Here is a 14,430-nt window from a genome sequence, read left to right as displayed (position 1 = left end):
ACAAAGGAAAGGTTATCACACAGACCTTTACCTGACGGATTTTTCGATAATGAAGGCTATCGGACAACATTTGACTTGACAAGACCATGAACGATAAGAAAAGATATGGACAACTCTTATTACCGATGATTAAAGGATATCAGACAAAGTTATGACCGATGAAGAATCCTTCAACGATTAAGAAAATAATGAGTGATGAGATGATGTATACGGACACAACGATGTGCGATGAAACAAGGTATCCGAACAAGCTTGTGATCGATAAGAAGGCTTATCGGTCAAAAACACTTGATCTAAAATCATCTCGAACAATACAAATCGCACAAGTATTGAATGATATGAACTAGATATCGGATAATCAAACAAGCGATATGAATCCAGTTAAACTCAAATCGCTCAAATATTGAGCGATGAAGCAATCAATATTAAAAAATTCAATAGGTATTATGAGCGATTAAACAAAAACTTATACAAAATATGAATTTGAGCTATGGGGAACACTTTAACACCAAATTTAACAAGCAATGAATTCACTCTTTATCGGATGATGAATGTTCAATGTCCGATGACAAGAACACTTAATGCTATAAACAAGAAATCACTCAAATTAGCTTAAAAACTTCACAATTATGCAAATTACTTGCACATAAATGTTCGAAAGTGATGTAGAAACAGATTTATCGCACACCAATATGACAATTATGGATCGAACAGTTTGAATTTAGCAAAATTCGTAAGAACAAAACTCAAAACTTTTGAAACAGAAAAATCAAGAATTCCAAACAAGATTCCAATCCAAATCCAATCCAGTTGATCTGATTAAGCTCTGATACCAGTTATGATCCCAGATTCAAGTCACAATTCAGCAATCCAATTAACAAAATCAAGAACACCAAAATTGATGATGAAATAATCAGTAGGTGTTGGTCACGGTTCCAGCATCTTCCTAAATCGAAACGTGGCGCTGGCTACTACGCTATAAGGGAAATAAGGTTGCGCCTTCACTAAGGCAATTGCTTTTGGTGTAGTGGGTAAACGCTTGATCCTAACAATTGGTATCAGAGCAGGTCACGGGTTCGAATCCCATGGTGTGCATAATATGCAAGGAGTGCATAATTATGAGAAAGGCATGYTGCACGGYCATTGACTTCTAACGAAGCTCTTATTAGTACCGGCAGATGCTGGGGGGGATTGTTGGTCACGGTTCCAGCATCTTCCTAAATCGAAATGTGGCGCTGGCTACTACGCTATAAGGGAAATAAGGTTGCCCCTTCACCAAGGCAATTGCTTTTGGTGTAGTGGGTAAGCGCTTGATCCTAACAGTAGGTTTATTGCATAAACTTGGAGTACAATGTTCTTGATCACTATCTCTCTCAATCTCATAGATTCTCTCACAGAATGTTTGTATCAAAGATGTCAACTGATTTGTGTACACGCACCAACTAACAACTATCAAACTACTATTTATAGCATCTTCTAAAACAGGAAACAAAACTAACTTCTACAAAAGGAAATTTACAACATATGATTACAAAGCATATTAAAACAGTTTTAAGCATCAGGATTTGAATACAACATTTTGTTCCAACAAGATCAATCCAAAATTCTTCTCATTGATCTAGGGTTGACTGAATAATTCATCTAGAAACACTTCTAAATAATCACTAACCACTGGTATAAATTCTTTACTGTTTTCTTTTTGGGTATCAATCACATATGCTAGAAAATTTTGACATCCTTTCTGAATACACTTATGGGCATTCAAGACAGAAATCAAGCTAGTGTGATGATGACGTCAATCACCATATATCACAATCGGTCCCTTACCAGGCAAATCAATACAGATAATTTTCTTGTTGCACAATATACTTGCTTGATTTTCTGACAACCAATCCATACCGATGACTACATCAAATTCTCTTAAAGGCATCGAAAACGATCGAATCATTATTACACACCCTTCTACTTCAATTTGGCAGTCATTAAAGACTTTGGTGACATAAATTTGACTATCATTAGCATTATCCACTACTAATGCACCGTCTAAAGGTACATGTTTCATGTATAAACATCCAACAAATGAAGGTGACACAAAAGAATGATTTGCACCAGAATCGAATAACACTTTGGCATATACTGAGTTAACAAGAAACGTATGTGTCACCACATCTAGAATTTCTTCAGCTTCTCCCCTGGACATTTGAAAAGATCGTTCCTTTACTTTCTCCGGTTCACTCCTTTTCATACCGCCACAATTATTCTAATTACCACCAGCGAAATTTGATCATTTATTTTTTTAAACTGATGATAATCTGTTTTAATATGATTCGAAGAATCACAATGGTATAGCGTTGAGGTATTTGACAATATCTAGAAATATGCCCTAATTTTCCACATCTATAACAGATTCTTTGATCCATATTACAGTCACCCTGATGGATACCATGACACCTCAGACAAGGACTTTCATTAAATCTCCGAAATTGAATAATTGTCTATCCTCACAAATTTTGGTCTACGAAAGTCAGTTGATGATCCTTCCCACTTTCTCTTTTCCCCAACTTTCTCTCCCATTTGTCTTTTTTGTTTCTTTCAGTTGTTTCAGCAACATCAACTGAAGATGGAAATGTGATTGGATCCATCGCTATTACAAATTCTCGGATAGAAGGTTTCAATCCCTAAATGTATCTTTCAACTTTGCGGGCCTCCATAGAGATGTTTTGCAAATCGGGAATGTTCGAAAAGCTTTTCAGTATACTTTCGGACAGTCATATTTTGTAACACCCCCTACTTCACACTTGCAAATAACATGTACTTCATATAAAAGAAAAAAAAATACAATATATACCACAAAGGTCCCACTAGTACAAAGATTCAATATCTACAAAATTTACTACTGAAAAATTCCAAAAGAATATCCCTGTACTAACACATGTATGTCAACATGTATCTTCAAAATATAACAAGCAGCAGACTGATCTTCAAAAGACAAATAAACACATAAGGAAAATAATCAAATTTCCCCTACTCCTCAATATCCCGAGACCTAGTTCCATAGCAGATCAGGCTTACGTCACACACGTTTTGGAGGAACATTTAAAACATAGTTTCATGCCAGAACAGACTTACGTCACACACGTCCTGGAGAAAGATTAAAAACATAGTTTCATGCTAGAACAGACTTACGTCAAACACGTCTTGGAGAAACATTTAAAACATAGTTTCATGCCAGAACAAACTTACGTCACACACGTCCTGGAGAAATATTTAAAACATAGTTTCATGCCAGAACAGACTTACGTAACACACGTCCTGGAGAAACATTTAAAACATAGTTTCATGCCAGAACAGACTTACGTCACACACGTCCTGGAGAAATATTAAAAATGTTATTTCTTTCAAAACAGACTTTTGTCACACACGTCTTAAGAAACCTCAAAGGTCAACACTTAACAGTCATCAAATTCTTCACCGGCCAAGGCCTTGCTGGTGAGGAGCCCTCATCAGACGGTACTTGTCCAACTACAACAACTTTACCGGTCAATGAATGTGTTTAGAACATAAACTCGAAATTCATACCATAGCAACAATATGTATGTAAACCAATATCATAAAAGACTAAATGAATTGTTTGCATGTAATAAAACTCATCTTAGACTTTGAATTTGATAAAAGAAAAGAACAACTTCTATTTCAATTCCCAGACCCACTTCCAAATATAGCAAACTAGACACACAAATTTCTTACTTACTCTCAACTTTCCAAAAATAGCAGAAAGCATTTTCCTCTTTTCAAACTTTCCTCTTATATATCAACTTTGAGGAAGACGGTTTAGAAAAGGGTTATAAAATTCTTTTAATCATACCCCAAGTACATACACATATGCACATGCAGTACTTATGCATGCAAACCTTGCACACACACAACTTCTTATGGATAATGCATACACATTCCTATACATATGATATCAATTATTCATACCATGTGTGAGAACATGCACACATTTACATATTAATCTTATGTAAGCATGTATCCAGATGATCAATTATAGCAATTTATCAGATATCCCTGTAATCACATAATCAGGTAATCACATAATAATTACCTCAGATGCATGACCAGGACCCGGTTATCACATTATCCACCCCTCAAAAGAATTCCGTCCCGGAATTCGTCCAGTTAAATAACCACGGATATTTAGTTTTCATTTCGGATTCTAACTCCCAGGTTTCCTTAGAACTCTTATGAAAGTGCCACTAAACTTTTACCACACTGATGTCTTTATTCCGTAATACTCTGGTTTTTTGATCAGTTATAGCTTCTGGTATTTCCATAAAGTTCAGTTTACTATCTAACTTCACTTCTGGTAGTGATACTGCCAGACTCAGATCCGCCAAACACTTTCGTATATTAGACACATGGAAAGTGTTATGGACCGAACTAAGCTCCTCTGGTAGCTCCAATTGATATGCTACCATCCCGACTCGCTTGCAGATTTTGAATGGCCTGATATATTTTGGACTGAGCTTACCTCTCTTACCGAATCTGATTACCCCTTTCCATGGAGAGACTTTTAGCATTACATAATCCCCTAGAAGGAATTCAATTGACTTACGACATTTGTCGACATAGCTATTTTGACTGAGCTATTTTAATTTTTTTCTCTAATTTTTTCAATCTTCTCTAAAGTAACTTGAATAAATTCTGGACCTGTTAGTTGTCTTCCACCCACCTCATTCCAACATAACGGCGTTCTGCACTTACGATCATATAAGACTTCATATGGTGCTGCTTAGATTCTGGAGTGACAACTGTTATGGGAAAATTCAATCGATGGCAGATGATCTTCCCATGATCCCCCGAAGTCAATAATACAAACTCTCAGCATATCTTCGAGAGTTTGAGTTGTAAATTAACTCTGCCCGTCAGTCTGCGGATGATACGCCGTACTCAGCTGAAGCTGAGAACCCAAGGTTTTCTGAAAACTCTCCGAAAATTTTGACATTAACCGACTATCCCAGTCTGAGATGATAGATAACAGAAGCACGTCCTGGTCACAATTTTTTCAATGTAAATCTTTGTCAATCTTTCTAACGGATAACTCTCTTTTATTGGTAGAATGTGCACAAATTTTGATAAACGGTCCACAATCACCCGTATGTCATCATACCCCTTTGGATTTCGAGGTAATTTCTTGATGAACTCCATCGTAATATAATCCCATTTCCATACAGGAATCTCTAGAGACTACAGATTCTCGTATGGTCTCTGATGTTCAACTTTTACTTGCAGACACGTTAGACATCACTCTACATACCTTGCTATGTCTTTCTTCAATCCAGGCCACCAATAAAATGATTTTAAATCTTTACACATTTTATTGGTGTTGGGATGAATAGAATATTGGAATTTGTGACTTTCATCCAAAATAATTTCATGGGTATTCGCATAGCGCGGTATCCAGATCCGTCCCTGAAAACACAAAATCTCTTCGTCGTTCTTTTCCAGGGTGAAAATCAATTTACCCAATCGTTCAAACTTGAAATTATCCTTTTGACAACTTCTTCTTGACATTTTGAAACTTCACCGTGGAGATCTAGCAATAGATTCATTCTCATTGCTACAGCCCTGATCGTACCACTTTTCTCTTTTCTATTCAAAGTATCTGCTACCACATTGGCTTTCCCCTGATGGTAGAGAATCTCACAGTCATAATTATTTACCAGTTCAATCCATCATCGTTTCTGCATGTTTAACTCTTTTGGCTGAACAGATGTTGAAGACTCTTGTGATCCGTAAAGATCTGACATTTCGTTCCCAGCAAATAGTGCCTCCAAATTTTCAGAGCAAAAACTACAACTGCCAACTCTATGTTGTGTGTTAGATACTGCTTTTCATGATCCTTCAGTTGTTTTGATGCATAAGAAATTACCTTTCCTCTCTGCATCAATACGCAACCCAAACCTAACTTTGATGCATCACTATAGACCATGAAATCTTCAAATCCCTCTAGCAAAGACAACAATGGAGCACTACAAAGACGATCTTTTAGTAACCAGAAAACTTTTTGCTGATTCTCTTTCCACTGAAACTTAATGTTTTTCTGAGTCAACTTAGTTAATGGTACTGCGATTCTATAAAAATCCTGAATAAACTTTCGATAGTAGCATGCTAATCCCATAAAACTAGGACTTTAAAAGGAGTTCTCGGCGCATCCCATTTTTCTACCAATTCAATCTTAGAAGGATCAACTTTCACTCCTGCCTCAGATATGACATGACCCACAAATTGAACTTCTCTTGACCAAAATTCGTATTTAGACAATTTTGCATATAAATTGAACTTCAATGAAAGAATTATTTTCATTTATGCTTAGAAAACAATATAGAGTACAAACGAGTGTATTATCACCGGAAACGATTTATCATTTTAGAGACGTGATAATAAAAATTTGAATGAAAGCTGAAATAGGTATTGGAAATATGTACCAAGAGAAAAATACACAAGTATAATCTCAATGAAATACCTGTTCAGAAATTGTACTCGTTCCCAAAAAGAAATAAAAACAAAATCGTTTAAAAATTCGCACTTCTTAGAAATAAAAAATGTTTAAGTTCAAGCAAGTGGTTTGAAAATTTATGAAAACAATTTTATACATATAGCAGTTGCTCTTCTTCTATGCATACGAAGAGTAAGATTGGAAATTTATACCTGTTAGAATCAGATCAAAAAAATGAAATGATAATTGTGATGCCCCCCTTGAATTCAGCTCATACACAAACAAATTAGAACATTGGAGACTCCCCCTTGACATAGTCAGAGGATGATCTCTTGTCTTGTGTACAAAGTGGAGGATAAGCATCAATATTTCTAATATTGTAGCTTGAGTCCTGAACTGTCATGTTCAGAAGTCATAATACTGAAGAGCAGGTTGTAAATTGAACTGTTTGGAAGCTAAATTACTGAAGTTCGAGTTCTAGACTGATTTGTATTGAAGTCTACAACATTGAAGACCGAGTTCTCGACTGAAGTATCTAGAAATCTACACAAAAATTACTTTGAAACCTTTGGGTTAGCATCAGGAAGATTAGTAGATATAACTTTAACGCGTCATTCATACATTTGCTTTGGAACCCATTTCCATACGAACTTCACATCAACAAAATATGGTTCTTCTTTCTTTTGAAAATTTTTCTTGGAAAGATTTTTCTTTGGAGCACAAGAACCATTTGCAACTTTAGATTTAAGAGAAGAAGCAGATAAAGATTTGAACTTCTTAGATCTGATCTGCTGTTTGCATTTGTCATTGATGGCGAAAGAATTATAACCACAATAGTTGCAATGCAAATGTTTTGAAGCTAAAGAAAGTATATATCTAAATGAGTAAAATATTTTGAATTTTTCAAATCAACATTCAAATTACATTTCCTTTTTGAAAATAAAGCACACTTGCAACTATTAGGCTTAGCTTTTGAATTCTTTGCATTTTCTTTCTGCAAGTCATCGTTCTTCCTCCATTCATAGCCAACAACTTTAAGATTTTTTATAGAAAAGAAGTTTGAATTTACTGAAGATTTGATAGTTGAACACCCAAACATTTTAGATTTTTCAGATTTTGGAGAAATCTCAAAATCATTTTTAGACTTTAAGCTTTAAGACTTTCCAAAAAATTGATATTATCAATAACATTAGATTTGATTTGAGAATCAATTTGAGGATTTACTGAATTTTTAAAATATGAACTTAAAGGTTGTTTGATAACTTTCTCAAGCTTCGTGATTTGACTCATGAGCTTGGTTCTTTCATCAAAACTGGAATTTAAATCCTTTTCGAGATCATAGATCTTTTGTAAAATTGACTTATGCAATTTGTCTTTGCAAACTAAACGCATGGTCAATTCAGAAATTTCATCATTAAGCTCTTTAACTTTAATTGAAAATTCATTTTGAGCTTGTTCCATGGATCTCTCTTTAGATTTTAACTCCACCTTAAGTTCAGAGATTTGCTTCTTTAAAGCAGAAATTTTAGCATTTTGGTCAAATTCTGGATTAGAATGAATTACCCAATCATTTTTCTCAATAATCTTTTCATTTCAGTCAGAATCATAAATCACATCTGTTTCAGATTCAAAGTCTGAGTCATAAAGCACACTTTCAAAAATATCAGACTTCGAAGATTCTTCATTTTGTGAAACAAATTTTGAAGAAAAGTTAGAATTTTCTGTGGGATAAAATGTATCAATATCATAATGAGAAAATTTGAGTTTTCTAGTTGCGTAACTAGAGTTCAAATCATCATCTTTCAATCCCACAGTTTTGAAATTTGTTGTTTCAGAAATTTCTTCATCTGATTTGTGCAAATCACATTTTGAAGATATAGGTGATTTAGATTCAGACTTAATAAAAATTTATTGAACAGAAGGAATTGAGAATTTCGCTAACCCCCTTTCATTAAAATCATATAAGGATTTTGCGGCATTTTTCAGAACATCAGACTCAATATAACCTGAACCCATCTGAGGATTATAAAATCGTGTATCTTTGGGTTTATATGTTAAAATTTTCGAAGTCTGCTTAGATTGACCTCTTTTGAAATTTAAATCTTCCAACTGTTTAATTTTATCTTATAAATGACTTCTTTCTTCAAAAATCATATCAAATTTCAATTGGATGTTAACTCTCTCACCCTCTGAATCATTTAAACTACTTTTCAAAGTGATGATTTTATCTTGAAGATCAGATATAAGATGATCGTTTTCCTTTTTAAGCTTTTCTTTCTCTATTTTCAAACTTTCGCTTAAGCTCTTATAACCTGCACTTTCAGTTTGAAAATTTAGCATCAGAGATCTTCAACCATAATCTTTTTCTTTAAATCTTCAAACTTCAAGGATTCAATCTCATAATAAAATGACATGAGTAACTCAGATCTAGAATCCATGTTTTGAGAAACCTTTAACACTTTTAAAATATAGACTTGAAATGATCTTTTTCAGAAAATAACTAGGACTGGATTGAAATCTTCAAGAATAATATCCCCCTCTTACGACTTAGCACGAGGGTACTGCTACTTAGTTAGCAGGTGGGGTCAAGGGGCAACGCCCTTGCAGGGTCTAGGGGCAGCGCCCCTAGAAAAAAATTTCACTTAAGAAAATTGAAGCACCCCACTTCCCTTAAAAAAATATCTTCACGGGACAAGACTTCACCGGTGAACCAGAAAATAAGCACTATCCGGACAAGAGAAAATGAATGCTATCTGGATAAATGAGTATCCAGACAAAGAATTAAATGTTATCCGGACAACAAAGGAACACCTCTCTGGACAAAGGTATGTCCGATGAGATAGGAATCCGGACAATGAAGTTTCCGATGAGAACAATTTGAATCAATGTAATCAAGGTATCCGGACACAAATCAATAAAGGGGTCTCCGAACAGCTCTTTGGCCGATGAAATAAGGTATCCGAACAAGACTAATCTGGTCAAAACTCAAGAAATGACCGATGAAAATAACACTTCCACACTCAAATTCAACGTCCGATGAGTAAGCTCTTATCGGATGATGAACATTCAACGTTCGGTGAGCAAAAGTTCTTAAGTTCATAAATTCAAAAATAGCTCAAAATCAGCCAAAATAATTGCAGAATCAAATTAATTTGATGCAATTAATCAATACAGGTCGATTCGAAATAGGTGCAAAATCAAATTGAACACAATAATTGCAACAAAAACAGATCAAAATAGCATGAATTGATCAAAATTATTCAAGAACAGTAGCCAAAATTGTCGAACACAGAAAGTCACAAATTCAACAATAAAATGTAATCCAAATCCAATCCTGTCAATTCTGATTAAGCTCTGATACCAATTGTGATCCTAGATTCAAGTCTTTAATAATCAATTCAATCTATGAATCAAGAACATAAAGATGAATTCAATATGTCGGCTTGCTTGATTAAATTTATTAAAGTATACAATGTTCTTGATCTTCACTAATTTCTCTCAATCTCAATCAATGCGTATGAATCTGACTTACTAAAAAGTGTTAACCACCAAAACTAACAAAACACTATTTATACCACTACTAATAAAAGGAAGCTAAGCTAACATTCTATAAAAGGAAACTACAATACAAAGCATATTAAAACATTTTTAGCACCGAAACTTGAATAAAACATTTTGTTCCAACAAAACACAATAATGAATTTATCAAGATATTCACTACATACTCGGTTCATTAGATCCATGAAAGCTGCAGGAGCATTGATTAAACCGAAAGACATAACCAAAAACCCGTGATGTCCATACCTGGTTCGGAAAGCAGTCTTGGCAACATCTTCATCCCTGACTTTTAGCTGATGGTATCCTGACCGCAAATCGATTTTTGAAAAGTAATTGGCTCCCACCAGTTGATCAAATAAATAATCGATTCTTGGTAAAGGATATTTATTCTTGATGGTCAGCTTGTTCAACTCCCTATAATCAATACACATCCACGTCAATTTGTTTTTCTTTTTGACAAACAGAACCTGAGCACCCCAAGGTGAAGTACTTGGTCTGATAAAACCTTTGTCAAGAAGATCTTTCAACTGAGTAACCAATTCTATCAATTCTGACGGCGCTTACCGATACGGTGCTCTAGCCACTGGTGCTGATCCAGGTACCAGATCAATTCTGAACTCGATAGATCTATTAGGCGGTAAACTAGTCAAATCTTCCGGAAAGACTTCTAGATAATTACAGACAACCGGAATTGACTCTTTCTTACCTTTTTTTCTTTAAATCGATCACATAGGCCGTATAACCCTAACATCTTTTCTAGATACATTTATGAGCTTTCAAAACTGATAACAAATTGGTATGGTGATCCTGCTGATCACCATAAAAAACAATCGGCCCTTTCTCAGAAAAATTAAAACTAATCATATTCTTATTACACAAAATACTGGCCTGATTTTCTGCCTACCAATCCATTCCCACCACAACGTCGAATTCATTCATTGGCATAGGAAATAAACGGATCGGCAGCCCACACCCCTCAATTTCAATTATACAATTATTAAACACATAAATAACAGATACTTGACTATTAGCGGTATCAACCACTAATGTATTATCAAGGGGCATTGAATTCATATATGCATAATTAGCAAATGATGGTGATACGAAAGAAAATTTTGCATCATAATCAAAGAGAACCTTAACATATATAAAATTAATAAGAAAAGTACCTATTACCACATTTGGCATTGCTTCGACCTCACTTTTTGTCATCTGAAATGATCGACCCCGCGCCCCACCCTGTCCTCCCCTCGGTGCATTAGGCCTTCCATGAGTACTTTGGGTATTCTCTCCCATGGTCAATCGTGGGGCTCTCAACTGCGAACAATTTGGTCGGATATGATAAAATGAATTGCACTGGAAGCATCTTTTGGGTGTAGAGAAATCCTTTAATAAATGACTTAACTCGCCGCACCGATAACACTTTCTCTGCTCAAGTTGACAATTACCTTGATGTACTTGCTGACATCGAGGACAAGCTCTAACGGTTGATTGTGAGGAGGTCGGTTATCTGTTTTTATGAATTCGGGTCTTTGAAAACTGGCTGAAGACCCTTTCCGCTTTTGTTTTCCACCACTTTCTCTTCCCCCTATTGGTTCTTGTTTCTCTTTGTTATTTCGGCAACATTCACAACTAAGGAGAATGTGGCAGGATCCATTGCTATTATGAATTCTCTAATAAAGGGATTTAATCCCTAAATATACCTTTCCACTTTCCTGGGCTCAGAAGCAATGTAATATTCCACAAATCAGGAATGTTCGATAAACTTCTCTGTATATTCCCGCATGGATTTGTGCCTTGCTCCAGTTTTAAGAAGTATTTTTCAATCTGCCTCACAGCTGTCTTGGGACAAAATTGTTCTTTAAATCTGTTCACAAATTCTCCCCAAGACATAGATCGTAGAATATCGGGTTTAACTAATGATTTCACATCCCATCAATACAATGCATTAGATTTTAACATGGAAACAACAAATCTAACCTTGTCTTCTTTGGAACATTTATTGGTATTAAACACCGAATTCAATTTCTTTTATCCAACACATTGCCTTCACGGATCTCTTTCTCCCGAGAATGTTGGGGGTTTACATGTTAAAAACATTTTTATCCCCCCCTTTATTGCTTGTTGTTGGAACTGGAGGATTTATTCCAACTCGTTCAGTTTTCACTCTGGCTGGAAATCCCATAATAGATACCAGAGTTTCTCTTAACTTATCCATTTCTTCAGCCAGAACATCCCATGTTACATATTCTGGTTGAGGCGCGTGCTCTTGATTAATATTTCCCAAAAGGGATTCCCCTTGATCTAGATAAATTTATGTCTGACTCATTCTGCCTTGGGCCTGACTTCTCCTTCGGCCTCTGCCTCTGGTTCTTTCCCTGCCTCTACTTTTAGAAACATTAGTCGGAGCATTATCAGGGGATTCCTCTCTTTCTTTTGGATTGGGACGGGTGATCCTTTCAAATATTCTTGATCGACTTGCCATCTGCATATATTTTAATATTAAATATCACGTATTCATATTCCCAAATATAATAAGGTATTCAAGTACATATATGTACCTGTAAATTCATAATTGCATTGGCCATTTGTAATTTGAGTTTACCTTACATACTGCCCTCTTTAACCCATTATATTTATTCCCAGTCGTACTATCTATGTACGGGACCCCTTAATATGCAAATAACAGTTTAAGTCTAGTCATCAGGTTTTGAATACCTAAATCCCTTAAACTCAGGCTCTAATACCACCTTCTGTAACACCCCCTACTTCACACTTGCATATAACATGTACTTCATATAAAAGAAAATACAATTTATACCACAAAGGTCCCACTAGTACAAGGTTTCAATATCTACAGAATTTACAACTGAAAAATTCCAAAAGAATATCACTGTACTAACACATGTATGTCAACATGTATCTTCAAACTATAACAGGCAACAAGTTGATCTTCAAAAGACAGATAAACACATAAGGAAAATAATCATATTTTCCCTTTCCCCTCAATATCCCGGGACCTCGCTATTCCTACAATGCACATTTTCAAAATAGAAAATGAGGGTTAGACCGGAAGGTCTAGTGAGAAAATCCTTTCTTCGCAATTACAAGGTTAAGATCATGAAATCTTGTTTAAAACATCTTTTGAAAATAAATAAAATAAATTTCAACAAAGGGATGCAAATCTGCTTGTTACTCAAATTATAAAACAAACAGATTCTCATAACATATAAACACATTCCCCGAAATCTACATCTCTTAACAGAACACCAAGTCATAAAATTTCTCAGGCTTAATGTGCCAGAGCTCCTCTGACTCAACGGGCCAGAGCTCCTCTGTCCCTTAAAGAACAAAACTCTTCTTTTAAACCAGTCCCTCTAGTTGACCAGAGCTTCTGTTCTCATCAACCAGAGTCTTTGTACTCATCCCAAATAAACCAATCTAAACTCAACCAGAGACTCTCTGGACAACCAGAGCCTCTGATTCAAAAGACTAACATTTGATTTTTAAGTAAATGTGACACCCCAATCTCCACACATTTCATATTACAAATACATAGATTCCCACATAGGTCCAAAATTACAAGAGTCTGTGCTACAGGTTTACGATACAAATTGCATAACTTAAAAATTTCAAAATACATGCATTTGTAAACTAGCATTGCTCTCCTCCAAAACACATCTAGATATGGTCTTCAACATTTAATCACATAAGGGAAGTAATCATATAATGCTTTTTCCCTTATTGATATTATAACTGGTATTACCTGCACACATATTTTAAAACATAAAATGAGGGTTAGACAAAAGTCTAGTGAGATTCCCTTTTTCATGTTATGCAGGGTGAGATCACCAAAACATTTATCAAAGAATCTCTCAATCATAATGAAGAATAATAAAAAAATCGCATCATGTTTAAGTCCATCGGGCCTCTTGTTCAAAATCCCATACTTAGAAAAATAATGGTTTTCCAGTCCATCGGCATCTGGTTCCAAAGTGTCCATCGCGCCTCTGTTCAAAATCCCATACTCAGAAAAATATTTCAATAATCATGACCAGAGCTCCTCTGGTCTTTCTACAAGAGCTTCTGGTTAATCGACTAGAGCTTCTGGCTGTACCTATGAAAGCCAACCAGAGCCTCTCTGGTTTGTTTTATAGAAATTTCTAAGTATAAAGGCTCTTTTGAAACATCATTTTTAAAATTATAAATATAGCACTAAGCTTGTTTCTAAAAGATATAAAGCTTATTTCAAACTAAGACTTTATAAAAGATTTTGCATCATTTTTAAATTAATATCCACAATCCTCTGGTTCTATTATGAGGGTCAATCAGAGCCCCTCTGGTTCCTTGCAAGGTACAACCAGAGCTCCTCT

This window comes from Cynara cardunculus, assembly GCF_001531365.2.
Source record: "Cynara cardunculus var. scolymus isolate 2C chromosome LG 5, CcrdV1, whole genome shotgun sequence".
NCBI classification, from domain to species: domain Eukaryota; kingdom Viridiplantae; phylum Streptophyta; class Magnoliopsida; order Asterales; family Asteraceae; genus Cynara; species Cynara cardunculus.
This window is presented reverse-complemented; position numbering follows the sequence as displayed.